Raw genomic sequence first — 19,213 nt, 5'->3', positions numbered from 1 at the left:
TTCTGCGCGCTGTCTCTGTTGGTCTGCATTAACACTTCCGAAACGCTAGTTGGCAGTGAGGTGTAAATGTTCCTCTGTGTCGAGTTTCTTTGCTGCAATTTAGCTTTTCCTGAACACTTCCGGGATGTACAAGTGGTTTAAACTCGCTCATTTTGAGGCAGCAACTGGCGGACGTGCAACAACTTTAACTATAAGGTAAACACAAAGCAATACTTTCCATTCGGAGCTCCTTCACGGGACTCCACACTTGTAAACAATCGCTACATTGGGTTCGCGCCATTCGCGTGGCTCTCAGTCCCGCCCAGACTCGTCAGCGCTACCAAGCCGACCAATCGCAGAGCTTGCGCTACGCGTTGTTGCGACGTGTAGTTACATTTTTTGAGAGGTGCACGTCAGTGACTGCAACGGCCGCAGCGAAGGGCTATGCGTCAGCGCCATAGCATACGCCGGTGTTTGACGCAGAAGTATAAATCAGCCTTTAATTGTGGGCGACACTTTACTGTCTGGAGTAGTATACATGTCTGAGGGAGACACAGTGACTGTGAGCGTGAAACTGATACCGTTGCTATCTTTAGATCTCGCGGTATACCATATTACCGCCCAAGCCTAGCACCCATAACTCATTAAGAGAATACGCACAACTCTGTTAGACCGTAAGCGTATTTTTCCATTCTTAAAATTGCAAAAGTGGATTCAGACATGCTCTTAATGCTTTTGCGCCATGCGCTTTGGACTCTGCGCCTAGATTGTTAAAATAGTAAATTGTAAAAGTTTTTATTCTGGCGAAAAATCTGGAATTTTTTTATAAAGGCCATACCGCCCAGCCCTATTTTAAGGCATGCTCGTACTATAATAGGAAATGTGCTCTTTAAGCAAAGGGTGTCTCTCTGTAAAAGTTCAGCATTGTGCATTGTGAAAAACTCAACTCCACAGTCCAGCATACAGGAAGTCCCCTCCACTACTTTTATCACATTCCCATGTTGCAGGAGCTCTGAATGGTGTAATCAGCAGAACCGCAGGGTGGTCCACACCATTGTTTAGCACAAAATACAACAGTCGGTCTGCCAAAGAAGCGCAGGGAGGGTCATTGCTTAATATGACTACATAGAAAAACATCCAGAATTTTCCAAACCCTCAGTGTAAGCTTTGGTGTGTAAGGTAGACGTTGTTTACAGTGGTATTATAGTTTGCTAATGAGGCTGTCCACAAAGGCAGCAGTTGATTTATGATTATGTCATGATGGCCCATTCACAGTTTCTTGGATTTGTGTGTGATTCATTGTCGCTGGCGGGATTAGGCAATGCACCTTTATAAAAGTGTAATCGCTTGGAGACAGACATTTTATGGCCTGTACGGGGGTGGAATTATCTTTGATATGTACAAGCTCAATGGTGTTGCTTCAGGCTCAAAACCAAAAATGCTTTTGCAATCCTCTGTCTGTTCTTGCTAAACATTGGATTTTGAGGTGAACGCAGTTTTGCTCGTGTCGAGGCAGGTTTGTTTTTATAGCAGCTTGCATTCACGTGTGGTTCAGAGAGCAGAGCTCATGTGGCCACAACACAAGATCAGCTCCAGGCTGATGATGTCATGAGAACACTTTTGACACATGGATGACTCTTCTGGAAGATTTTATTAATATTATTTTATTTGTTTTTATTTATTTTTTTATTTAAAAAAGGGGAAAATCCTGAATTCTTGCTGTAGGTTATTTTAAATTTAATGTTGTCTGGTTATGATAGGTTTTGAATTTGAATCAAATTAAATTTACGGTCAGGCTTAGGAGTTTGTACTGTAAGAATTTATTTAATTAAATTAAATGTCTATTATTATTATTATTATTATTATTATTATTATTATTATTATTATTATTATTATTGTTATTATTATTATTACTTCATTAGTTTGTACATTTAATAAAAAAGAAAAAATACTCATTAAATTAATTGTTTATTATTATTATTATTATTATTATTACTATTATTATTATTATTCATTCATTCATTCATTTTCTTGTCGGCTCAGTTCCTTTATTAATCCGGGGTCGCCACAGTGGAATGAACCGCCAACTTATCCAGCAAGTTTTTACGCAGCGGATGCCCTACCAGCTGCAACCCATCTCTGGGAAACATCCACACACACATTCACACACACACTCATACACTACAGACAATTTAGCCTACCCAATTCACCTGTACCACATGTCTTTGGACTGTGGGGGAAACCGGAGCACCCGGAGGAAACCCACGCGAAGGCAGGGAGAACATGCAAACTCCACACAGAAACGCCAACTGAGCCGAGGTTCGGACCAGCAACCATCTTGCTGTGAGGCGAGAGCACTACCTACCTCGCTATTATTATTATTATTATTATTATTAATAATATTATTATTATTATTATTATTATTTTCTGATTCTGGTCCGAATCCTGGCCGTAGCGTTCTGGATGAGCTGTAACTTTCTGACTGTCTTTCTGGGAAGGCTTTTTTGTAGGCTTAGTCCCTTTATTATTCTGTGGTCACCACAGCGGAATGAGCCGCCAACTTATCCAGCACTTTTTTTAAACAGCGGATGCCCTTCCAGCCGCATCCCATCTCTGGGAAACATCCACAAACACTCATTCACACACACTCATATTCTACACACAATTTAGTCAGTTGGCATTTCTGTGTGGAGTTTGCATGTTCTCCTCGTGATCGCGTGGGTTTTCTCCGGTACTCCGGTTTTCCCCACAGCCCAAAGACGTGTAGTATAGGTGAATTGGATAGGCTAAATTGTCAGTAGTGTATGAGTGTGAATAAGTGTGTATGGATGTTTCCCAGTGATGGGTTGCAGCTGGAAGGGCATCCGCTGTGTAAAACATATGCTGGATCAGTTGGTGGTTCATTCCGCTGTAGCGACCCCAGATTATTAAAGGGACTAAGCCGAAAAGAATATAAATGAATGAATGAACGTTGTTTGGATATGTTTTTTTTTGTTTGTTTGTTTTTAAATTAAGGAATTTGAATCAAATTAAATGTAATGTTAGGGTCAGATTTAAGAGTTTGCACTGTTCCTAATGGTAACACTAATAAAGTTGTATTAGATAATGGAAATAAAGTTCTTCCTTGTTTGTTTATGCTAACTCAGTCCATTAACTCATGTTAACAATCATAAATTTTGATTTAATAATGCATTAGCAAATGCTGATCATACTGTTGTTCATACTTAGTTCATGCACATACATTAACTAATAAAATCTTAAAGTAAAGTGTAACCATATATATTTACCTGTCGTCAGGAAATGACTGCAATTATTTGATTTGCTTTTCCCAAGACCCCCTGCTACTTTATTTGACTTGTTTTACCTGTTCTTTATTTAGTTTATTAGATCATGCTCATTTTAAGTGTTGAGTGTGTGACAGCAGCTGCATTTATACCTTCAGAGCTTTTTTTTTTTTTTGCAATGCCGTTGCCATAGAAGCAGCACTTGACAGATTCTAGACTAGTAGTATAAGCCCTCTAGTTTCGCATAGATCTGAAAATCTACTTAACCTTTTAGTAGAAGCACACTTTAACAACATCATATGAAGAAGAGCAGCAAAACAGAAACCTTTCAAAAAAAGTTCTGGCACCTATCATACTGATCATATCAGATGGTAATACTTTGGTACTTGGAAATATTCTTCAACACTGGATGGTATTCTTGTTCAGTGGCATTTAAATGTGTTTGTAAGGAAAATAAACTGGAATAGAGCTCCAGAATCTATGATCATTTTAAATAAATCTGAATAATGGCAGTATTCCCTGATCTCACCTAGTAATACGTCATTTGTTGTGCAGTTTGGAGCTAGTGGTCCAAGATTTACTGCCACTTTTGAGGAAGATAAACGGCGCTGTTCACACTTGTAATTGACCTTTGCACCAGATTTAACCACCTCATCAAGAGTCATGGTGTTGATTTGCAGAACCGTAAAAGGAGTTGATTGAGATTCAGAACGCTTATCTGAATTGGACAACTGTCAGAAATGTAAGCATAATGCATTACAGTGGAAAAGCCTTGTTTCTAGGTATAGGATCTCCACAGTAGGGTGCACTAGTTGTGTCAGATTGTGGTATATGAGCTCATAATTGGCAGTGATGTCTAAAAACAATTCTTCGTACACACATGTAAGAGGTCAATTTGAGGGCAACATACAAAACATGCAGGTTTTAGCCACATGATGGTTCTGCAAAGTTAAAAACAAACCTAAAAATGTCTAATCAAGCAACCAATTTGCCATGCAGTGTCATTTGCCTCGTTTCCACTGACTGGTACAGTACGGTACGGCTCGGGTCGGTACGGGTCACCTTTATCAGGCTTGCGTTTCCACCAAAAGGGTACCCTTTTGGTGGGAGTGGTGTATGACAAAGTTTCAGTCGACGTCATGCCCGCTCGAATAAATGTCTACAATAAAGCTGTATGGGTCGTTCACATATCATAATGAGCAGCACTTCTCACAAAACAGATGCTTTATACACATAAATACTTGTTTATAAATGTTTATTACTAACTTTTCTATGAACAGGAGTTGATTATAACTGCAGATCAATGACAGTGCGAAATAGGCTACTGTAACGTCTGTAATTATATAAAATAAATGCAACATATATGAACACATACAGCCCCTTACAGTCTCTGATATATTATTAATTACAGAAACACTACACACAGCAGACATTTAGTCCTTATTTGAGTTCAAAAACACACGCCATACAGCCCACAGTCAGCGCAAACCTCTCATCTGTGTCTGTAATCTTCACCAGCACATGCAAGCTCTGTTAGAGAGTCATTTTGTCATTCCCAGTTCATTATAGTCCAAAAGGCGAAGATAATCATGGCAGTTTGTTCGTGATTCAGGTTGCTAAAACAATTTTGCTCCTGTGTTTTGACGGCTTCTCTTTTTTTTCCGCGTTTCACTCTCGCTTCACTATCATGCTTGTCCTTTTTATCTGAATGGATCAGATGACGGAGACACTTTAATAATCGCACTCACGTTATTATCAACAGCTCAAAAAGTTCGTTATATCAAATATAGAAGCGATCGTGAGCTCCCGGAAGAAACCGAATAAGTTACTTTTAAACAACAACTGGACACGGCAGATTTTTCTTCTTGCTTTGTGTCTGTTCATCGAGACGACGACAAGGTTTGTTTGAGCCCGGGTCATCCATGGCTGGTAATTATATGCATATAGTATTTCCATGTAATGTCTCGGCTTTGTATTAAAAAAAACATGGCGGTACCTTTGTTTACGTTCTGTGTAGCTCCACGAGCTTGAGACGTATCTCTGTAACCAATCAGCGTTCAGTTGCACGTGTAGCTCCCCCTTTTGGTACCCTTTCTCCCGTTTGGTACCCTTTCAAAAGGGTGCCGAAAAAGAGGTACGGTTTGGTTCGGTACGCTTTTGACAGTGGAAACGGCCATAAAAGTGTACTGAACTGTACCATACCGTACCACTGTGAAAACGGGCCATTTGTCCATGGGCACATAATGGAAGCACTTATTAGACAAGGTTAACGGAGATCATCGTAACAATACTCTGTGGACATGATCTATTGAGGTTTATATATCAAACATTGCACAGATCTTCCTGTCATGTGGTGGATCTGCTCATAGGCCTTTTACACGGATGATTTGAAAGTACATCCGGTAGAGCGATAGCTGCGTATCGATACTTCCGGCGGGATCAATGAAGTCAGATACGCTATAGTTTTTACTACCGCTTTGAAAACTGTGCCAGCTACGTTTCAAAACAGGGTAGATTGCTTCTGCAAGAGAACAACAGACAAATACTATAGATATAAAAAGATGTAGATTGTGCACAACACAAGCCATTGTAAGTGATGTTTAAATTTTTGCGTATAGAAACGAATGGTAGGCCAGTATAACAAAATGGAAGTCTATGGCAGACCTGCTTTGTGTTGACTTGTTTGTTGGCCCTATCACCAGGAGGGTGTGTCAGACTATTCTAAACCATTCTAGATCATTCTGTGAATGATGCAACACATTATTGTTGTCTGACATGCTCATTTAATAAGCTGAAGCATAACTTTATCAGCGGAAGTCTTTGTTTGCAGCGTCGACTGTGAATTCTGCTGTGTTGTGGCCTAGTTTGACCAGCACCGGGATTGATTGCTGTAACTCTGCAGTTCTGGCAGACACACAGTCCTAAAGGCTTTGTCTAGTACTCTGGTCAGTTTGGGGTTAACCGCTGATCTCAGAACAGATGTAAATCACTGCTCTGATTGAATGGTTGTCTGAGCAGAGACTGAAAGCAGATGGATTTCAATCTTTATTGGCTGAATGAAGTGGACTGTTGATTTCAGTGCTTTCCTAAAATTATCTGTCTGGTTTATTGTGTATTACATTGGTTAATTCCTTTATCCATTTGCCCAAGATTAAGATATCTATATTGTTAAACATTTCTGTTCATGTTTTTTTTTTCTTCTAAATCATTTTAAACCAATACTGTAAATATTGTGAGTTACTAAGAATGTTTGTTCAGCGAAAATCTACATCAATCTTTTCAAAAAAGTACTATTGTTTTTCTCCTAATAATTTTAGACATGCTATGTATTATCGATTTACACATATTGTTGGTCATCATATCAACTAATCTTGCTAGGCTCCACATGATGTTGTTGGACATGACACATGACTTTGATTTGAACAATGTTATTACAGTTAATATTTAAAGGGCACCTATTTGACCCCTTTTACAAGATGTAAGATAAGACTTTGGTGTTTCCAGAATGTGTCTGTAAAGTTTGCAGCTCAAAATGCTCATCAGATTATTTATTATATAATGTAGAGTCTCTCCATTTTGTTGTTTGGGGATATTGTAGCTGTTTTTGTAGCCTGTGGCTTTAAATCCAAATCAGCTGGTTCTTCCCGCCCACCGATCCGACGTGGTTATCTGCTGTTCTTGCGTTATGTTAGATAAACAGCCGTCAGTGACACAAATGAAGCTAAAATAAGGCTGCCAGTCAAAAATACCTAGTAAGTTTATTTGATGTATTTGTGGTGGAGTCTATTCAAGCCTTTCTGAAACGATGAGTCTCACACAAATGCTGTTTGCAGAACAGACATACACACACATATATGCTCGTTTACTGACACCATGCAGCTGTGGTGATTATATCAATCAAGATTTGCATAGCATTTTACTCTCTTTATTAAGAACGTGCTCTGTTTTCAATAAATTTAAACTTATTAAATTACTTACTGAAGTGCAGCTGATCACAGTGAGTTGTAACATGTTTTAATCCAAGTTTCTTTGCCAAAAATGTTCTGTGGATGTGTGTATACATGTTATTATTGAAACATGGCACCTGTCAATCAATCGGTGGGCGGGGTAAACTGCATTACTATGCCATGTTGTGGTGTGCCTCAAAATCACTGGGATTTGTTGTTTTTTTTTCTTTTCACGTCAGCAAATTAAAAAAAAAAGAGACTTGTGTTTAAATCACTCCACTGTGATTGTTTACACACTACACCTACACAAAGTTCTGTCCAAAATTAAATTAGTAAATAATTTTGCTGTTGCATTTTTAAATACATTTGTTAAATGAAATCATTGATTTCTGCTTTTCTTAAAATTGTAGGCATTATTTGCTTCGATTCTAGTGTTTAGCTTTAAAAATCTTGAGAACCACTGGACTGGCAAAATTCTCCAGGGACTGATACATGTTAAATTTAATGATATTAATAAACTTTGAAAATGCTTATTTGTTTTGCTTGTTTTGCTTTATTTTAGTTTTATTTTGTATTTTAAAAAATTCAAAGTTTTAGTCAGGATTATGTCTTTGTTTGCTTGTTTTTTTCTGTTTTTGACACTTGAAATTTTTGTCAATGTGGAATGATTTTAATGTTGAAATGTAGGGTTATCTGCTGTTAAAGCCTAGCCTAGAGCACCATCTGCTGTTAAAAGCCTACCATAGAGCGCCATCTGCTGTTAAAAACCTACCATAGAGCGCCATCTGCTGTTATAAAACAGCCTAGAGCATTATCTGCTGTCATAAACTGAGCCTAGAGCACCATCTACTGTTATAAATCAGCATAGAGCACCATCTACTGTCATGAACAGAGTCTTTAGCGCCATTTGCTGTTAAAAACCTACCATAGAGCGCCATCTGCTGTTATAAATCAACCTAGAGTGCCATTTGTTGTTAAATAGTGAGCTCGAAGTCTATTCCAGAGAAAATTGTCATGAAGTCCAAAAATCTAAAAATCAATTAATGAATCACAATACATGGATTTATCATCACAGCCCTAGAAATGAACCTCCGGTCCTTCAGCCCATGACTTAATTAACCATTGGTTTCTTACCTTCCTCTCCAGATCATATCAGAGATGTTCCTGATTTGCTAACAGTGGTTTGTCACACATCTGGGAGACGGCCCCACTGGACTGTTGTCTCTGGGCGCTGCCCTATGGCTCCTGGGGTTGACCTGTGAAAAGCAGTCAAGCTGGACACCGCGGCATCGCCCCCCACTGCCACAGCCTCAGCCCTGCCCATCCCGCTCTCCCCCCGGACCCCTCATCCTATCTGCCAGCCCCTCTGGAACCCACACACCACCCCTCCACACCACCAGGAGGAGCAGTATGTGAGCGAAGCCACTGCCACTGATGTCTCTAGGATTTGCAGAGATGCCGAAACCATCACAGGTAAGCATGTTACCAAAATATGTCACCAGAGAAAACTTTAGCACTTTTTTTAAGCTAAATTACATGTCTTAGTTTGTGAACCTCACTTCAATTGTATTGTTGCAGTGCAAATAAATGGGATTGTCAAGCTGACAAACTGACCCCATCTTAAATGTTGTATTCACTTTTCCTTGATGTCGCCATCTAGGGCTGCACAATATATTGCAAAATTATTGTTAACATGATAATAGTATGTAACTCACTGGTCCTACTGCACCCAACCTGGTCAGATCTGGTATTGAACCGGCGATTCTTTGCATGTGAGTCGGTTGATCTAACGAGGAGGCTAAAGACTACAGCCTTTAGCGTCTGTTGCTAGAGCACCTTTTGAGATCAGAGGAGTGAGATTTACCTGCATAGCACTTCACCAGCTGGCCTCCTAAACATCACTTCCATCCCGTACGAGCCCTCACATGTAACCCACCGGACCTACTGCACCCAACCCAGTCTGTGCTGGTATCGAACCGATGATTATTTGCATGGGAGTCAGTTACTCTTGCAAGGAGGCTAAAGAGCATGGCCTCTAGCGTCTGTCGCTAAAGCACCTTTTGAGGCCAGAGGACTGAGGTTTACCTCCATAGCACTTCGCTAGCTGGCCTCCGTTAAACTCACCCCCCTAAACCTCGCTCCCATCCCGGACGAGCCCCCTCGTGTAACCCACCGGTCCTACTGCACCCAATCCGCTCCGTCAAACTGGCGATACTTTGCATGGGAGTCGGTTGCTTTAACAAGGAGACTAAAGATCATGGCCTCTAGCGTCTGTTGCTAAGGCGTCTTCTAGGTCAGAGGTCAGAGGAGTGAGGTTTACCTGCATAGCACTTCATTAGCTGGCCTCTATTACACTCACTCTCATCCTGGACGAGCCCACACATGTAACCCACTGGTTCTACTGCACCCAACCCGGTCTGAGCTGGGATCAAACCGGCGATTCTTTGCATGGGAGTCAGTTGCTCTAACAAGGAGGCTAAAGACCATGGCCTCTAGCGTCTGTTGCTAGAGCATCTTTCGAGGTCAGAGGAGTGAGCTTTACCTGCATAGCACTTTGTTAGCTGGCCTTCGTTAAACTCACCCCCCTAAACCTCACTCTCATCCCGGACGAGCCCCCACATGTTACCCACCATTCCTACTGCACCCAATCCAGTCTGAGCTTGTATTAAACTGGCGATTCTTTGCATGGAAGTCGGTTGCTCTAACAAGAAGGCTAAAGACCTCCGTTACAAGTATATGCAATATTAATATCGCCGAGGTGTGACAAATTAGATTTATTTTTATCCAGTTGTTGTTTATTTAAATTTGACCGATCAGATGGGGCCTTGCTATCTTTATCTCCACCTCCTCTGTAGTTGCTGTTTTGCTATTGGCTGAAGCAGCCCGAAGGTGAACCCAGAGCTGACAAGAGAGAAACGTCAGCCAATCAGAGTCAGAATATCTGATTCTGAGGTTTTCACTCACTCATAGTGTTATAAAGGCTAAATGTTTGCATATTGACACTGTATTTTTAGTCTAAATTAGAATTAATTAGATCTGAAAAAATATATATTTTACCTGTTTGTTTAATATCATAAAAAAATAAATAAATACAAAAAAAAAAAAAAAAAATATATATATATATATATATATATATATATATATATATATATATATATATATATATATATATTAAAATAGCAAATAATATTAGCATTTTTAGGGAAATATTATATATTAAGAAATATCATTATCACTATACGCAACATCAATATTGCATATCACATGCTTTTTTAGTATTGTACAGCCCTACCCAACTTAATTTGACTGACTGCACACTGAAGGTGACCCAGTTCACTCAAAAACAAAATAAAAACAAAAACCTTAACACCACCATGTACCGTAGTGGAATGTGAAGTAATAAAATATTAGCAATGTATCAATATAATCCTGCAGCAAAAAAATATTGCAACAAGATTTATTAATATTTTTTCCCACCACTAGAAATTAACACCACATTATTGATAATTACAAAAATATTAAATAAAATGTTGATGAGCACTTATGTTGCTTAAAACTTCATTGAGAAAAAGCACAAACAGTCAACCAAGAAAGCTTGTTCACATTATCAAATGGAGTATTCTTTAAAAGTGCATGACTTTTTGGGCTTCAAGTAGTCAAATTATGAAAGATTAAGTGACTCCCACAGTTACTTCTCAGCATATTTATGCATGAGTAACGGTGTATGCATAGATATACAAAGGGCCATTTGGGATCCTTTATTTGTGAAACTAGGCCACTCCAAGAGTCATACATTTTATTATCTGACCTGCATCAATCCTCAGGCATAGGGACGCCAGGTTTTATTTTTCTTTAAAATATTTCAGTCCTGGCTTCTGTTGTTGAAATGATGATGGTTATTATTATTATTATTATTATTATTATTATTATTATTATTATTATTATGTGTATTTTCCCATCTTCAATCAGCAATAAAGAACTTTTTCTCTTAAGACTGACACAAGCTCTTTTCCCCTTGGTCATACATTGGGAAAGAGCTGACCTACTAACACAAGTTTTCCACTCAGCATGGTAAAAATAGCTGCTGTCTGGCTGGAATTGAGTCTCTTTGTTCCAGTGTTGTAGAAGTACTCAGGTCTAGCATTTAGAGTTCACTGATGATAAGCATAATCATTCATTTTCCTTCGACTTACTCCATTATTTATCAGGGGTCGCCACTGCGGAATGAACCGCCAATTATTCCGACATATGTTTTACGCAGTGGATGTCCTTCCCTTTACCAATGCATTGTAGTTTTATTAAAACAGCCATATCACCCTGCAACCCAGAACTGGTTACTCGCTGAAGCTAAGCAGGGCTGAGCCTGGTCAGTAGCTGGATGGGAGACCACATGGGAAAACTAAGTTGCTGTCGGAAGTGGTGTTAGTGAGGCCAGCAGGGGACACTCAAGCTCAAGGCACTCAAGCTGCGGTCTGTGTGAGTCCTAATGCCCCAGTATAGTAAAGGGGACACTATACTGTCTTTCAGAGGAGACGTTAAACCGAGGTCCTGACTCTCTGTGGTTATTAAAAATCCCATGGCACTTCTCGTAAAGAGTAGGAGTGTAACCCCGGTGTCCTGGCCAAATGGGAAAATGAAAGTTTGCGTAGTCCTGGTTAGAGAAAGACGAGTTTAAACAGTGGCTGAAGCCTGTCGCTGAAAACAACTGCGTAATTTATTCTTTCAAGCTTTGCTTTATCCGAGCTTATCTGAGTTCTGTTGCATGGTTGTGCTTCATTGATTTATTTAACTACAACTTTTTATTAACATCTGTTTATTAGGTTAAATGCTGGATTAGAACTTGAAGTGTCGATGAGGTCTTAAAATATTCTGAGAAGGTCTTAAAGTCTTAAAAAGGTATTGAAATTACCTTTAGGATTACTGCATATACCCTGAAAAATGCGCTATAGTTGAATTGGGTAAACAAAACTGGCAGTAGTGTATGAGTGTGTGTGTGAATGTGAGAGTGTATGGGTGTTTCCCTGCGGCTGAAAGGGCATCTGCTGCATAAAACGTATGCTGGAATAGTTTGCGGTACATTCCTCTGTGGCGACCCCTGATAAGTAAAGGGACTAAGCTGAAGGAAAATGAATTAATATAATATAATATAATATAATATAATATAATATAATATAATATAATATAATATAATATAATATAATATAATATAATATAATAAAATATGATATAATATAATATAATATAATATAATATAATATAATATAATATAATATAATATAATATAATATGATATGATATGATATGATGTAATGTAATGTGATATGATATGATATAATATAATAAAATATGATATAATATAATATAATATAATAGCATATAATAAAATATAATATAATATAATATAATATAATATAATATAATATAATATAATATAATATAATAGCATATAATAAAATATGATATAATATAATGTAAAATAATATAATAAAATATAATATAATATAATATAATATAATATAATATAATATAATAGCATATAATAAAATATTATATAATATAATATAATATAATGTAATATAATATAATATAATATAATAGCATATAATAAAATATTATATAATATAATGTAAAATAATATAGTAAAATATAATATAATATAATATAATATAATATAATATAATATAATATAATATAATATAATATAATATAATATAATATAATATAATGTACATTCAATTTCATTTCGGCTTTCTCCCTTTATTAATTAGGGGTCGTCACAGCGGAATGAACCTTCAACTTATCCAGCATATGTTTTACGCAGCAGATGCCCTTCCAGCTGCAACCCAGTACTGGGAATATAACATAACATAACATAACATAACATAACATAATTATTTGGTATACACTGATTTTATTAGCTATATTATTAACTAATATATCATATTATGATTTTATTAACTATTTTGAGTGTATTAAATGAATAGTTTTTCTGTTTCTGTTCTGTATGTTTTTTGTTTGTTTGCTTGTTTGTTCTTTTGACCACATAAGACAATATATTGAAGAATGTTGTAAACCTGTAACCACTGTCCTCAATAGTATTTGTTTTTCCTGCTGTGGATGTCAGTGGCTACAGGTTTCCAACATTCATCAAAATATCATCATTTGGATTGGAGCAAGTCATAACTGAGTGAATGATGGCAGAAATGTATTGTTTGGCTGAACTATCCCTTTAAGTCATATATGTTTCAAAAAACCTTTATGATTTTGATCCCTATTGGTGGCCTAATCTAATCCATCCTGAACCAAGCTTTAGAAGTTCAAAGGTCTTGTCATGCATCAATGCTAATGTCTAGCGTGTACGACGTCTAGACTGCTCGGTTTTCATTATCTGTTTAGCAGTATGGACTTTACAACATTTTCATTATAGAAAAAGTGTGCATTTTCATCAGGTAAAAGCTTCCTCATTCCATTTGTGCAATGTGTGCATGCATGCGTATGTGTGTGATTGGACCCCGCAAAAAATCTGATGATCTGCTGCAGTTCAAACCGAGAAACAGAAAGGGGACAAAAAGGTGATTTAAGTGACTTTAAACGTGGCATGGATGTTGGTGCCTTACGGGCTGGTCTGAGGATATCAGAAACTGCTGATCTACTGGTATTTTCATGCACAACCATCTCTAGGGTTTATAAAGCATGGTCTGAAATAGAAAATATCCAGTGAGCAGCAGGTCTGTGGGCACAAATGCCTTGTTGATGCCAGAGGTCAGAGAAGAATGGCCAGACTGGTTCCAGCTGATAGAAAGACAACAGTAACTCAAATAACCACTTGTTACAACCGAGGTCTGCAAAAGAGCATCTCTGAACACACAACACGTCCAACCTTGAGGCAGATGGGCTACAGCAGCAGAAGACAACACCAGGTGCCGCTCCTGTCAGCTAAGAACAGGAAACTGAGGCTACAATTCACACAGGCTCATCAAAATTAGACAATAGAAGATTGGAAAAACGTTTCCTGGTCTGATGAGTCTCAATTTCTGCTGCAACATTCAGATGGTACGGTCAGAATTTCTGTCAACAACATGAAAGCATGAATCCATCCTGCCTTGGATCAACGATTCAGGCTGGTGGTGGTGGTGTAATGGTGTGGGGGATATTTTCTTGGCACACTTTGGGCCCATTAGTTTCAGTTATGCATCGTGTCAATTCCACAGCCGACCCGAGTATTGTTGCTCACCATGTCCATCCCTTTATGACCACAGTGTACCCATCTTCTGATGGCTACTTCCAGTAGGATAATGCGTCATGTCATAAAGCGTGAATCATCTCAGACTGGTTTCTTGAACATGACAATGAGTTCACTGTACTCAAATGGCCTCCACAGTCACCAGAACTCAATCCAATAGAGCACCTATGGGATGTGGTGAAACGGAAGATTCGCATCATGGATGTGCAGCCGACAAATCTGCCGCAGCTGTGTGATGCTATCATGTCAGTATGGACCAAAATCTCTGTGGAATATTTCCAGGACCTTGTTGAATCTATGCCACGAAGGATTAATGCCGTTCTCAAGGCAATATGGGGTCCAGCCTGGTACTAGTAAGGTGTAGCTAATAAAGTGGCCAGTGAGTGTACATTTGGTTAATTGAATTATGTATTACACAAACCAACATTACTGTGAAAGCTGACCCACCAATCGCCTATGTATAATTCGCACCCTACTTAATGGGGTCTCTTTCACCTTCAGAATTTGCCACAGGCAAATATAATAAGTATGTGTGTCTGTGTGTTATACTGTGGATGGATACATGGGCAATAGTGTTAGGTTCCATTTGAAAGATCTGCACATCCAGCCGCTTTCACTTCATTGATGCCAAATTAATATAATTGGCAAGTGTAGCTGAGTTTTTGGCACCAACTTTGGTTGTTGTCGTTTTTTTGCTGTCGCCTCTTGGAGACACATTGTACGAGCCCTTGACAAAAAGCCTCTCATGAACGCTCTTCGTTGTGTAACCCTGTTATGTTTGTGTGTGCCGGGGATTCAGGCTGAAGATGACTTTTTTGTTTGTTTTTTTGGTCACTTCCGGAGGTTACGATGTCCTCAGAGAAAAGGGGAGGGTGGGAAAGAGACCTTAGATCAGTGTTTATTTATAATAAATAGATTTACTTATTTGGTCTTCAGGGTTTTCTGTTTTGTGATTGGTCGTATTTGGCTGAATGCTGTTTTTATGGGATCCCAAAGTTTGGTTATGTACTATTAAAGCATTTTATGCCGAGTTCAGACTGCATGATTTTCAAAGTAGTCGTGTCACAGATGTTTTCACACTGCGTGACTATCTGGGCTAGCGTTTCGTCGCTGCTTTGTTTACACTGCAAGATGGATCGGTGACAGGGGGTTTCACACTGCATGACTTTACTATAGGAAGAATCGCCGACAACGTCGTCCAAACTACGTCTCACTGCCAAAAACACGCATTATATCTTTTGTTATTAACTACATAATGAAAAAGAAGCCTTTAATGGGGTAGAACATGTACATGTTTGCTCACCTGGGTTTAAAGGGAATTAGCCATTTCTCCTAAACGTTGATAATAAACTAATTTCTTTCTGTATTAAACGTCAAACAGACACGGTTGCTGCTGAGTCCTGTCAAACCTCCACTAGTTTTTCCTCCATTTCGTGGGTCCAAATAAACCGAAAAAGAGCGCTTTTAACTTCTCCCCCAGCCTCCCGCTGACCTGCAGCAGGTGTACACACACGCACACACAAGTGAAAGCTGCTCTCTCATTGGCTGTAGGCGATCGCTGATGTTTTTTTCAGTTAAAACTCAATTCACACGGCATGATTTGAATCGCCGACAGCTCCAAATATTTAGCGCGCCAAATATCTCGCAGGCATCGGCGACTCATCGGCGATTCTCTCAGATCGCGTCTTTGATCGTTCATACTGTGTGATAGTCACCCACGTGCACGAGCAGCGATTTGCCTGTGATTTCAGGCATTTGTCGGCGATTTCTCAAAACCTGTCGGCGATCCGAAATCGGGGCTAAAATCACGCAGTCTGAACTAGGCATTAGGGTAACTGACCATTAACAGTTCACACTTTAGGCATTAATAGTTCATGTTCGTTAATGTATTTACTAGCATGAACCTATAATGAACAGTGCTTTTTCAGCATTTATTAATAATAGTTTAACATTCACTAATGCATTTAGTAAATTACTTTATTATTATTATTATTATATGCATTAACTAAATTTAATGAAGAATGAAAATATACTGTGATAAATGTATTGTATATTGTTTGTTCGTGTTAGTAAATACACCAATTAGCATTTACTAATACAACCTTATTGTAAAGTATTACCAGTTAATACGATAAATGAAAATCACTTAGATGAAAAATACAGTGTCAGGTTTTACTAGAGTGGCAAAATATGTGCCACATTGGGTCTATATCAGGCCAAAACTCTAATAATGTTTATTTTTCATCACTCTGACATCCATCACTCAGAGCGCAGCTGGAGTCACGCGTGTAATAAAATTGTACGCGACGCTCGACAACAATAACTTATGTGTCTAAGGAGGATTATTGTTTACCTGAGAGCTGTTCTCATCTGCAAACACTGAGATACGGATTCGCTTGTAGTCTCCTCTTAATAAAGACGCGGCTCTAGTTGCTGTGGATTGTCCTGTCTCTACAGATTTGGTAAGTGAGCGACCAGTGCTCTTTGTTTATTCAGTTTGTTTGTATCGAACAAACTATTGCACCGAGTGTAAACATGTTAGCACTACAACCAAACTATAACCTTGTGTAGGATTTTCACCGCATTTTGTGACTGGAATAACACACGCAGCTTTCTGACACTACCTGCCGTGTGGATCTAAGTTTCCGGGAAATGAGGAGTTTTTTTTTCTCATTCGCCGTGCGGTATCAAACATTGCATGAACAATACACGCTTACAGCAATTCCTCGAATCAAATATCTCGTTTTGTCGCGAGGGGCATAAATGAATTCCCTGAATGAAAGAGCCAAACTGCAGTTAAAGTCCACCATTTAATAATTTGGCAAAAAATTCGACTACAGATGTCCAAGTAAACACAGTCACTTTGTCCCCTGTGTGTGTGTATTTTGACTCTGAAACTCAGCGCGCCCAAATAGACACTCCCACACCATCCCTCTTTTCTTCCCCCGACACTCCCCCCTAAACAACGCTGGACACGCCCACTTTTCTGACTTTTTTCAAAGTAGAGGTGTGAAAACACCCTGCTGAATCGAGGGGGTTTCATGGCCCTTTAAATTATTTTCTGCACTGCTGAAGGTGAAATATCCAAATGTCTTCCTTTTTTCTTTGATGGACATTGATTTTAAACATTTTTGTAATGTTTTCTTGAATTTGTTGGCAAACTGGACATCCTCAGCCCATCTTTGGTCCTAAAGGACTTGACCTTTCTTGGATGCTGCTTTTGTACTAAATCCTAATTACAATCACCTGTTGACGTCACCTCTTTCAAATCACGTTATTATTTAAGCAGTTTACCTGATTACTAGCCCTAAACTGCTCCTGTCCCAACTTTTTTTGGAATGTGTTGCAGGTCTTAATGACAGGAAAGGATGCATATTTACAAATGAAATTAAGTTGACCAGACAAAACATGGAATATTTTGTGTTCATATTGTCTGCAATGAAATACAACTCAAAGTAACTGTGGAAATCACTTCTTTCTTATATTAACTTGCATTCTCCATGCTGTTTCAACTTTTTTCTGATTCGGGGTTGTGATATAAAACAATGTAATACTTGACAGAAAAAAAATACTTATCATTTAGCAGTAATTATCACCGTTTTAATCTCATCACAATTGTAATGTTGACGGAGTTCCCAGATCTTTGACCTTAATAATTATGTTACAGCTTGATGGGTTGGTTTTTTCTAGAGCAGTGGTTCTCAAAGGTTTGTGGTTTGAGTGGTTCTCAAACCACCTCAGAAAAAGTTGTCTTTGCAAGTACCATCACAGTGAGCAGTATTGAAATACAGTAGCGTATTAGGTCCAGTAAAGCAGCTAAAACTCTGTACAGTTCAAAAACGAGGCAGATTAGTTCCTATTATTGAGAACATTTTAATTAAATTGTGCTTTTGAAAGTTAAAAAACGGTAGGTTACTGTTCTTAAAAAGTAAAAAAATGAAAAAACTCCTGGAAAAATGTTGCCTGGACCTCATAAATATAGACTTTATGTCATCATATTCATATATAAATCATTTTTGATGATTTATTTAAATATATGTAACATGTACATATGACATATTTGATTTATCCGCGTACCACTTGTGCTACACGTACCACAGTTTGAGAACCACTGATCTAGAGTGAATACTTTAGTGATAATCACTAAATATAATCCATTCATGGCCTTTCCTCTGCCTGTTATCACAGATTCTCAGTTGGCTGAATTTACATAGTGAAAATACTGGGCTGTCATTTCCTCCTGGCTGACACATAGTCCTTAATGAACTATGTGAGACTTCCTACGCACTGCCAGCTAAAAATGTGCATTTTCCCAGTGCATTTTGCATCGTTTTGTTGTTACTCTTGTACTGTCACTAGTACTGGGCAGTCTGAAATTGATTTCTTTTTACGTTTTATAAGAAAGAGTTAGTTTGTTCATGTTGCCGTGCTGTTTTGTAGAGTTGTTATATCAACAGTAGATGCCGTTCTCAATGTGTCAAATAATTTTCTCTCTTTTTAAAAAAAAAAAAGTAAATCACATTTCATTAACTAAATACTCCATAGGTAAAAACAATCCAATCTCATTTAATTTTGTATATAGTAACAACATAAGCGATGTCTCCTCGACCTACAAAAACATTAGCTAGATTTAGTTACAGATGGCTAGTAAGGGCTCACTATTCTTCATAGGGCAAGTAATAAAGTCTTCAGACAGCTTCATAATGCTTGCTTCCAGGTGTGGTTTGGGTTTTGTGAGCAGCCTTTCCTCAGATGAAGGG

At 38.3% G+C, this 19,213-nt stretch overlaps 1 protein-coding gene across 16 annotated transcripts in view; it reads left to right on the top strand.

Annotated features, from left to right (window-relative positions):
- Window positions 1-19,213, top strand: part of trak1a (trafficking protein, kinesin binding 1a) — a 118,486-nt gene that overhangs the window by 22,481 nt on the left and 76,792 nt on the right. For all 16 annotated transcript variants that reach the window (XR_012391927.1, XR_012391929.1, XR_012391930.1 and 13 more), the window contains one exon: window positions 8,357-8,683. The gene's annotated coding sequence lies outside the window, so the exon portion shown is untranslated. The remainder of the gene's footprint in view (window positions 1-8,356; window positions 8,684-19,213) is intronic.

This window comes from Danio rerio, chromosome 16 (genome assembly GCF_049306965.1).
Source record: "Danio rerio strain Tuebingen ecotype United States chromosome 16, GRCz12tu, whole genome shotgun sequence".
Classification (NCBI taxonomy): Eukaryota; Metazoa; Chordata; class Actinopteri; order Cypriniformes; family Danionidae; genus Danio; species Danio rerio.
This window is presented reverse-complemented; position numbering and strand designations above follow the sequence as displayed.